The sequence below is a fragment of the Camelus ferus genome, chromosome 4 (assembly GCF_009834535.1).
Source record: "Camelus ferus isolate YT-003-E chromosome 4, BCGSAC_Cfer_1.0, whole genome shotgun sequence".
NCBI lineage: Eukaryota > Metazoa > Chordata > Mammalia > Artiodactyla > Camelidae > Camelus > Camelus ferus.
Window position 1 is genome coordinate 52,931,077 of NC_045699.1, and position 9,783 is coordinate 52,940,859.

A 9,783-nucleotide genomic window follows, 5' to 3' on the forward strand; every position below is an offset into this window, starting at 1 on the left:
TAAAAGTGAGGCGCATCAGCACATGTAGTCCTGAAAACAACCATTGGTTACATTGGAAAAACTGAAGCTCTGTGAGATTAAATCATTTGTTTATGTTTACACAATGGGTGTGTTTATAGTCAGATTAAATCAGGCTCACCGTTCTCAAATCCACATTCTTTCTATTATGCTACAAAACATGTGAAAGAGATCCTAAAATTCCTGCTTACAGTTTTCTTTTTTTAAAAAAATGTCTGACCTTACCTCCTTGCTTAGTTCCTTCAGGCTCCGGCACCTAGCAGGATGGTTGGGTAAGAGAGGATTCGTGCCCCAGAGCACAGCCTACAGAGCGCTGTCCGCGGGCTGAGCCTTGGCTCTCTTCCCAGACAGAACCTCCTCTGTCCCCTCTCAGCTGGGGCACCAGAGTGTAGAAAACCAGGCTGGGGAGGGCTGGTGTTTCATGCAAACATCTCTGTCTTTGACGAGTCCCTTGGCTTCACGTCCCAGCCCCTGACACCTCCTTCCCTGTCAGGCGGGCTCCCGTCCCTAGCCTTCTGAAACAACTTTTCTCCTTCCTTCACGCGGCTTTTGTCTTCCTGCTCTTAGCTCGACGTTGTGTCTGGCCACGTGGGCCGTGTCGGCTATTTTTACTGACAGCAGCCACCCGCCCATATGGTTCCCATTACCACAAACTGTTACCTTCTTTGAAACCACTTTGCAAATGAGTGGACAGCAGACAAGCAGGAGGTCAAGTCCACGTGGCCACTCACAGGGCTTCCAGGATTGGCCCGGACAGGTATGTTAGTCTTGATGAATGTCCTTTAAAACCAAATTGGGTTAGACAAAATGCTGATTAATTACTTCATTTCCCTCCCTCCTTCTCCTTTTCCTCTGTGTTCAGTTCAGTGGGTTTTCAACAGGGTCAAGCTTCAAAGGGAGGCTGCTTTTTACTGGGACGTGAATTTGAGTTTTGTTTCTTTCCATTGGGGGAGCTTGTTCCACAGTGATATCTCAATGGGACATGGTGCATGTCAACGCCTCGGGGAGTGACAGACAGTGACGTGCAGCCATCAGCGCAGAGTATACAGGCATATGATGGGATGAGGTGGGCCCTGAGCATCCCCTGCCTCTGAGAAGATGAGAGAGCGCCCATTGCTAACACCTCCTTTGGCATGTAAAACACTTGAATTCACAGAACGTTTCAAACATCATTTTATTTGAGTCTCACAACCTTGCTGTGAGATTGGACTTTTTTGTTTTCATTTTACAGATGAGGAAACTGAGCTGTGAGGGGCTAACTGACTTTCCCAAGGCCGTGTGGCTAGTAAGAGCCCGAGATGGGATTCAACCTCAGCTCCCAGACTTCAGGCGGAAGCTCAGGCACCAGCCCCGCAGCTGCCTGTGTGGCTTGAAACAAAACCGGGTAGGGCTTGTTCAAAGAAGCCAGCAGCTCACAGTGGGGCCTGATGGGGCATGTTGCATCGAAACTGGAAGTTGGCATTGAGACCCAGGCTCACTGTGGCACTATAAAGCTGCCGCCACTCTGGCTGGATGACACTGAAGTGGATGCAAACAAAGGGCCTCTTCCTGCAGCGTGGTTGCCACTTGAACAAGGCCCAGGAGCTCTTGTAGCATGCTGAGCAGAAGCCTTCCAGAGCAGGGAGTGGGTGAAAAGGAGAGCTCTGGGCTGAGAAGGAGACTGGAGGCAGGTCAGGTCGTCCTGAGATGTCTTCCAGCCTGACCGTCTGTGACTCAGGACCCTTCTGCCAGCCACTCCCCGAGGTATTCATGGCTTCTCTCCCCCTTGCCCACCAGGTTCCAGCTCCGCTCATGTCTTTTCAGCTCCTCAGACATACACAGCTTTTTTCTGCTTCAGGGCCTCTGGGCGAGTTGTTCTTTTTACCTGGAATACTCTTCCTTGTTCTTTGCAAGTCAGTCTTTTCCACATAAATGTCCCCATCTCAAAGTCTTTCTTTGGCCACTTAAATGGGTTGAATAGTGACCCCCCCCCCAAAAAAAAGAGATATGTTCATGTCCCAATACCTGGAAACTGTGAAGGTGACCTTATTTGGGAAAAGGGCCTCTGCAGGTATAATTAAGCTTAGGGTTTTCAAAGTGAGGCTTAAATCCAATGACAGGTATCCTTCTAGGAAGAGGGGAGAATGCAGAGACATGAAGGGAGAAACTGATGTGCAGATGGAGGCAGAGACGAGGGTGAGCAGCCCTGGCTGAGGAAGCTGACAGCCACCAGAAGATGGACGAGGCAAGGAACCACTCTCCCCTGGAGCCTTCGGAGGGAGCACGGCCCTGCTGACACCTGGATTTCAGGCATCTGGCCTCTAGAAGTGTGAGAGAATCCGTTTCTTTGTTTTTATGTCACCAACTTTGGGGTAATTTGTTACAGCAGCCCTGGGAAGTAATATAGCATCTAATTTACGCCGCACCCCCCCACACCCTCCCCACATACACATGGACACGTATTCGCTATTCATTCCACATGGATCCTTTCATGTCGACGGACAATTTCTAAATATGCCATCATTTGGGATGACTTGTCCTATTCGCACTTCTGGAGGGCAGGGACCAAGTCCACACCTGTCCCTCTCACCTTTACACAGCTCCTAGCACATCGCTGGCACGTAGTAGGTGCTCAAATATACTTATGAAATAAATATGTTCTGACTTTTCTGGCCTCACCTCTCTCCATACACTCCACTCCTGCCACAGTCCCCTCCCACTGCCCTCCCACTTCTCAGTCCCACAGCTCCCCCGGCCCAGAATGTGGCCAGCCCCTTCTCTACCTAGTGACTCCATGTAGTTCTTCAAGGCCAAGTACAGAGCCTTCCAGTGGAAGCACGGCCTAGTTTCCTTCCACGTGGCCAGTGTTCCCGTCTCTGCTGCAACATGTAAAAGAGGGAACAGAATGTCTGAGTACTTGGCTGATGTCCCACGAGGCTTTAAGCTCTCTGGGAGGCCAGGACCATCCCTTGTAAAATATCTGTAACCTCCCCCTGCACGGGGCCTAGCGCTGAACATGGACTTCACACAAGTGTGTTCATTCAGTGAGTCCACAGAAAATGGCTATTATAATCCATTTAAAAAAATACAGTTTACTTTTTAGGACAGTTTTAGGCTTACAGGAAAATTAAGAAGATAGTACAGAGCTTCCATTTACTCTGCACCCAGTTTTCTTTCTTATTAACATCTTACAGTATATGGCACATTGGTTCTAATTTACTGAACCAATAATGATGCATCATTATTATTGACTAAAACCCATGTTCTGCTCACATTTCCTTGGTTTTTACCTTTTTTTTTTTTTTTCTGCTGTTGTTCCAAGATCCCAACTAGGACAGCACATTGCCTTTAGTCATCATGCCTCCTTGGCTCCTCTTTTTTTTTTTTTTCCCTTTCAAATGATTTAATCTCAATTTAAGATGTACAGCATGATGGTTCGATTTACATATACTGTGAAATGATTACCATGAGTTTAATCAACGTATATCATCTCATACAGACATGATAAAAAGAAAAGAAAAAAGCAATTTTTGAATTTATAAATGTTATAGGTGAAGATTTAGTACCTTCCCCTCTCCTCCCTCATCTTCTCTTTCCAATTTTATCATATTTTAATTGCATCAATAATTAGTGTTTGCATCATTATAATAATGTGAATATTGTTCCCTGCAGACCCTATTAGAACACTGCGATGACATGTCCTTTTTTTTGTAACTGAAGTATAAATGAGCTATGACACTATGTTAGTTTCTGGCGCACACACAGTGATTCTACACTTCTATACCTTACAAAAGGGTGACCATGATAAGTCTAGTCACCATCTGTCACTATGCAAAGTTATGACAATACTATTGACCATATTTCCCATGTCGTACATGTCATCCCTGTGACTCGTTTATTTTATAACTGGAAGTCTGTACCTCTTCATCTGTCCCCACCATTTCACTCATCCTCCCACCCTTGCTTGGGCTCCTCTTGACTGTGACAGTCCTAGACTTGCTTTGCTTTTGATGACCTTGGCGGTTTTGAGGAACGCTGCTCAGGTATTTTACAGAATGCCCTCATATTGGAATTTAATGTTTTTCTCATGACTGGACTGGGCTTACGGGTTGTCAAGAGGAGGACCTCACAGATGTAAAGTGTCACATCATGTCGTCACATCACATCAAGGGTGCACAGTATCAGTAAGATTTATCGATGATGATGTTGACCTTGATCGCCTTGCTGAGATAGCATCCATCAGGTTTCTCCAGGGTGAAGTTTTTTTTCCCCTTTCCATACTATACTCTGGAGGGGAATTACTATAAGAAGCTACAATTCATTTTTTAAGCTATAATTATGCTTTGATGTAATAGGTGATGCCCTAAACAACATTCACCATTGATTAATTGTCACAACACTCGAAATGGGAGACTGAGAGTCAGAGAGGTTAAATTATCTTCCCAAGGTCATACAGTTAGAAAGAACAGAGATAAATTCAGTTTTATCTGACTTCAAAGTCTGAGCCCTTCACCATGCCCTTTTTATACTGCCTTCCTAGACTACCAACCAAATAAATTCTTAATGTGGCCTTCCAGGTGTCCTGGGTCTTGTTCTAATGAGAGTGAAATGGAAACCTGGGCTGGTGGAGGAATAATTTACCATCTACATTGTCTCTGGCAGCAGTTTAACATGCAGATCTAGCCTGTGTACCAACACAAACCTCTTTATGCCCCCCTAACACCATGAGCAGGAGTCACAAACTCACATCAGCTCTGCTTGGGAATGTCAGGCTATGGCTTTGGCAATCCAACTCAGGTATATAACACACTCAGAGCTGAGAGGAAGAGCAGGGCATAAAGTGCTTCAGGATTATTTTCAAGGGTGTAGCAAAGAAATGCAGTATAACATCCCAGACTATTGGAGTTTAAGTGACTTGAAGGCTCAGAGAGTGATAATGACTCACCATAAGTGACACAGGGAGATATTAATGGAGCTGGAACTAGAAATGATGTCTTCAATTTGGCACAGGATTCTTTTTATGTAACAAGTGGCTTCCAAGAAGAAGCAAAGTCATGGCTGATCATTGTTCGTACAAGACAGGCTCCATTGGTAACAGCAGGGTCTGAGAAATGGGTTTCCCATCACTGGTGCACCACTGGCTTCTTCATACCACCCTGGTGCCATTTTGGGGCCATCGTGGGACATATAACTAATCTCTTATGAGTCTTATCTATCCTCCATGAATAAATCCTTAGCCTCTCGGTGAACCAGGATTGACAGGTGAAGGAACCACAATAGAGTATATAAAAAGGTTGGAAGCACTAAAGAAAGAGGAGGAGGAGATTCAACGATCCAAGATCTTTCATCTTCCCTTCCAATAAGGAAGACAATCTGCTTCTCACTGAGGCCATTTCCAGAGCTTGGATGAGGATCAGTGAGGGAAGATTGTGAGCCCACTAATCTATATGATCACAAACAAAAATCCGGTAACACATGACGGACATATTTTCTTTTAGAGAATTCTATGGGATCACGACATCAAGGGCTACTATGATAAGTTAAGGACATCTAAAACTGTTCAGAGTAGATTCCTTTTAAGGTATTTGTATAATAATAACCTCCATAGTAACAAACATTCATAGAGAAATTTGTCTCCTTTATAGTCTCCTGGGTATGTTCCAGTGAATTTGACATGATTTCTCCTCTTTTACAAAGGAATAAATTAAAGCTTAGAGAAGTTAAATCTCTTGCCTCAGGCTATGGAGCTAAAGCTGGATTCAGAACTTCAACCATGATCTTTTGACAATTTAATGGTGATTATTTTTATTTCTGTTTGTAACATACACCTACGGATTCTACATAGTCCAGATATTCTAATTAGGTAACAACAGACGAGGTCGTTTCAGGAGATGGCTGAAATATTCTAATTCCACAAAAAATAAAAATGGGAGTGGGGAGCTGAGGGATTTAGGGTGGAATTTTAGGGGATCTTGTTGCTTCAGGGAAAGCCAAAGATGCCAGATGCAAAAGGGAACTGGATGAAGAGGAAGAGAAGAAAAAGGCATACATGAAGTTACCAAAAGGGATGAGGTGAGTTTTAAGAGGATAGAGTGGGAGGGGTCTTAGCTTTATACCTCTTTGAAGTATTCTCTGCCTCCCTCAGGCGACTCCACCTCTCTTCCCTCCCTTCCCAACCCAGTCCTGGATGGCTGCTCTTACCGGGGTTTTCTCTCTCATTCCATGAGCTCCCTGAGGACAGGAGCTGGTCTGATTCATTTCCACTAACGTAGCACTGCCCTGTCGGGAGCCTGGCACAATGCAGACCTCAGACTAGTGTTGGCTAAATGAACGAATGAATAATGAATAAATGACAATTGATGAGATGGGCTGAAGCAATCACTGGTCTATGTTCTTTGAACTCTCCTTTCTGGGATAAATCTCAGAGTTCTTTTTCAAGTGTAAATATAAAGGTTATGCAGCAGGAATCTCTAGAAATGACGATGGTGGGACATGAAAAGTCACTGGCTCAGTATGGCTGAGTGGGTGGAGAACTCCTTTGGATAATGGATGAAATGGAGACAAGGCGAAGACAACACCACCATGACAATAAAGTTTTGAGGGACAGGAGCTGAGAGTTGTATCTTGAGAAAAATCCTAAGACTATAGCAATAGATAGAGATAACACAAAAATTGCAAATAAATTTTTTGAGTCTAAATTCTAAGCAATAATCTAACTTGGAAGTGAGAAGCCGAAGGACAGGGAAGATTGGACAAGGAGGTCTGAGGGAAGAGCTATTTTCCTTCCCCTCCAGAAAGTGGTGGCTCAGACACTGAGTCAGGGAGGGCTGCATTTGGAAGGTGTCCCCTGCTCACTAAAAGGAAGCTTTTGAATGTGGGAATGAGGCTGTTTCCAGATGACAAGCAAATTCCATCGGTCGGTAAATCAGGGCCACTCATACTTCCTTTTTCAAGACTCCTTTTTGTGTAAAAACAAACTAAATGAGCTTTCCTAATATAAGGTTTCTAGTCACAGACATGACAACAGACTCGGCTCACCTTCCCCGTTTCAACCTTCTCTCTGGGGCGCAGGAGTCAGGGATGAGTGGGTGGAGGGTGGAAGGAGGAATAAGGAGACTGAGGTTTCTTGGAGAACACTGCCAGGGGCTGGGGGAAATACTGCTGCTAAGGAAAGCTAACTTACTGTGTGCTGGGCACTGCATGGCACGTTTTACCTAGACCAGCTCGTTTCATCCTTACCACAGCCCTGTGACATGGGCACATGTATTATTTTTTTTTTTTTTAGTACTGAGGAAACTGAAGCTCAGAGAAGTTAGGTAATTGATCCAAGATCATATAGCTCATCCGTGATGAACAATGATTTGACTCCAGGTTCTTTGGTCTTATTACCATGGTGACTACCATCCTCTATCTTTCCCTGAGCGTTAGCAAAATATTGGTGGATATCATTGAAGCAAGCATCACTTTGGAAACAGAAGTCATTAAAACAAGAGATGTCTAGGAAAAACTGGAGAATAAAATATCTAGCATGCCGCCTTGCACGTAGTAAGTCTAAATCAACATCTCCCTTCCTTTTCCCTCTGTCCCATACATGGGTCCTACTATTATGGCCTCCTTTGACAAAGGAAAGATAAGCTCATTAGCGTGTGTTGTTCCCTAAGGTTCCCTTGGTGCAGACGGGGTCTGGCTTTCAAGCATTTGTTATACAGACCTCTCTGAGATGGGGTACAGGCCTTGGATGTGCACCTCAGGCCCCCGTTGGGGCACAAGACCCAGGCCACCTGCACACTTCCTTCTTGCTGTGTTGGTCTTTGCTGCCCGAAGGAACTTTCACAGATACGTGTTTTAATATGTTGACTAGTAATTGTGCCTCCACCAAGAGTTGCTCTATCATACAATTCTCGTATACAAGTCTCATATATATACTTATGAATCAGATTTAAGCACTCATGGGAATCTGGGCTTCTATGTACAAAACTTATCTGCAGTCATCCGTATGAGAAAGGAACTGGCAGTGAAAAAGGATAAAGGAGGTAAGCAGCTGGGAGAGCAGGACTCGAGGTGTTTGCTGGTACAGTTTCATTATAGTAGGTGATGAGAAAGTGTCTTAGGAACCACAAGGAAAAGTAGTAAATTATAAGTGTTCACAGTCCTACCCTCTGCCCTTTTTCGTCAGCCCATGAAAGGCAATTCTATCTTTCCGTATTTAGCTTCTTCCCCTCTCCCACTTGTATCAGATATTATTACATTTTTACAACAGAAAATTAGGCAGACAATAAAATATTTTTGAAGAATCAAAGATGTTGGAAAATGCTCGTTTAAATCTTTAAGTGAAAAAAGCAAGACGCAAAACTGTGTGATTCCAATGACAATATTTAAAAATACATAGGTGTATAGAAAAGATGATTGAAAAGAGCTGTTCTAGGATTATCAGAGTTTTCCCTTTTCCTTTTTCCTTTATTCTTTGCTTTTTCCACATCTTCTCTAATGAGCAGGCTTTATAACCAGACATAATCTTATTAAGAAAAGAGCTCAGCCTTTGTCCACTCCCTGATTACCGCCCCCATCTCCTGCCAGTAAACACTCACTCTCATGTCTAACTCTCACCCCCTTGACCTACACAGGGAGCTTAGGACTACCAGCTACCAGGACAAGGCACACCATTCACCCTCCAGTCTAATTTTGGTAGGGCGATCGTATGTCCAATTTTGGCCTTTTGAATAGGCATAATTATTAATAGTTCTCTCTTTCCTTCTGGAAGTCTCTGGTGTGAATGGTAAGATATATGTTCTCCCTGAATTTGGGGGATAGATAGGGACCCTGCACAAAGTCAGTGATGTACATTGCTCCAGTGCCCCTCAAGACCTCCCAGTTTGCTAAGGTTACAGCATCCGGAAGGCACCATGGGACGTTCAACAAAACAAAGAGCCTTGAGGGGATGGAGATACAGACGCAAACTTGAGCTTCTTCTCTGATAAACTGCATAAACATTGGACCTCCAAGCTTTGGTGTCCTTTCCAGTAAATCAGACTACAACGTCCATTTCTCCAAGCAGTGGCCTGGAGTAAGTGAGAAAATCCATACACAGTGCCAGCGGGTCTAGCCTCAAGCCTGGCAGGCAGAAGTCAGCTACCACCCTTGACTCCTGTCAGACACTCTGAAGTCAGTGACCTCAAATTAATCCTACCCCCTGCACCCCTCCACCCTACTCTCCTTGGGGCAGAAAACAGCGAGGAGGCACCCTGGAATCAAAGTCAGGGTGACTCAGAGAAGCAGAGCAGTGAATGGCATAATCACGTCTGATTTATTTGATGACCATGTGGGGAAGAATGTGGGGGGAGATTAGTGACCAGAATTAAGGGGCTTTAAAGAACATGGGTGTCGCTTCCATCAGTCAGCAGTTCTCTAGCCATGAGGGCCATCTGCCAGGTGGTTCGATATGCACTTGATGTCTATTTGAGAACCCTAACCTCTGCATTCCGAATGCTGTCCTAGCCAGAAAAGGGGTTTATTCCGTGAATGGAAATCAAATTATTGAATTGGACTTTTGTGGCAACGGAGGTCTTCCATTCATCTGGCCTGACCCACAGTGACACCTCCTCCCCGTTTCAGACATGTTATAATTTGGGGTTAAGCCAGGATATAGGATGTCAGCAAACAGAAGGGAGGCGAGGAGAAATTATTCTTTCGACTCTAAGTCTAAACTCTCTTCTAGGTCCAGCTAGAGTTATCCTCTGCAGACACCCCATTCCCTCCAGGCCCTGCCCCCTGCACCCACATCCCACC

General features: G+C 44.6%; 1 long non-coding RNA gene across 1 annotated transcript; it reads left to right on the top strand.

The window, feature by feature from the left end:
* The first annotated feature begins 1,456 nt into the window (after window positions 1-1,456).
* LOC116663217 lies at window positions 1,457-6,360 on the top strand. The gene is made up of 3 exons (XR_004319392.1): window positions 1,457-1,761; window positions 2,130-2,326; window positions 5,982-6,360. It is a non-coding gene; the product is annotated as an uncharacterized LOC116663217 (long non-coding RNA).
* The last annotated feature ends 3,423 nt before the right edge of the window (window positions 6,361-9,783 follow it).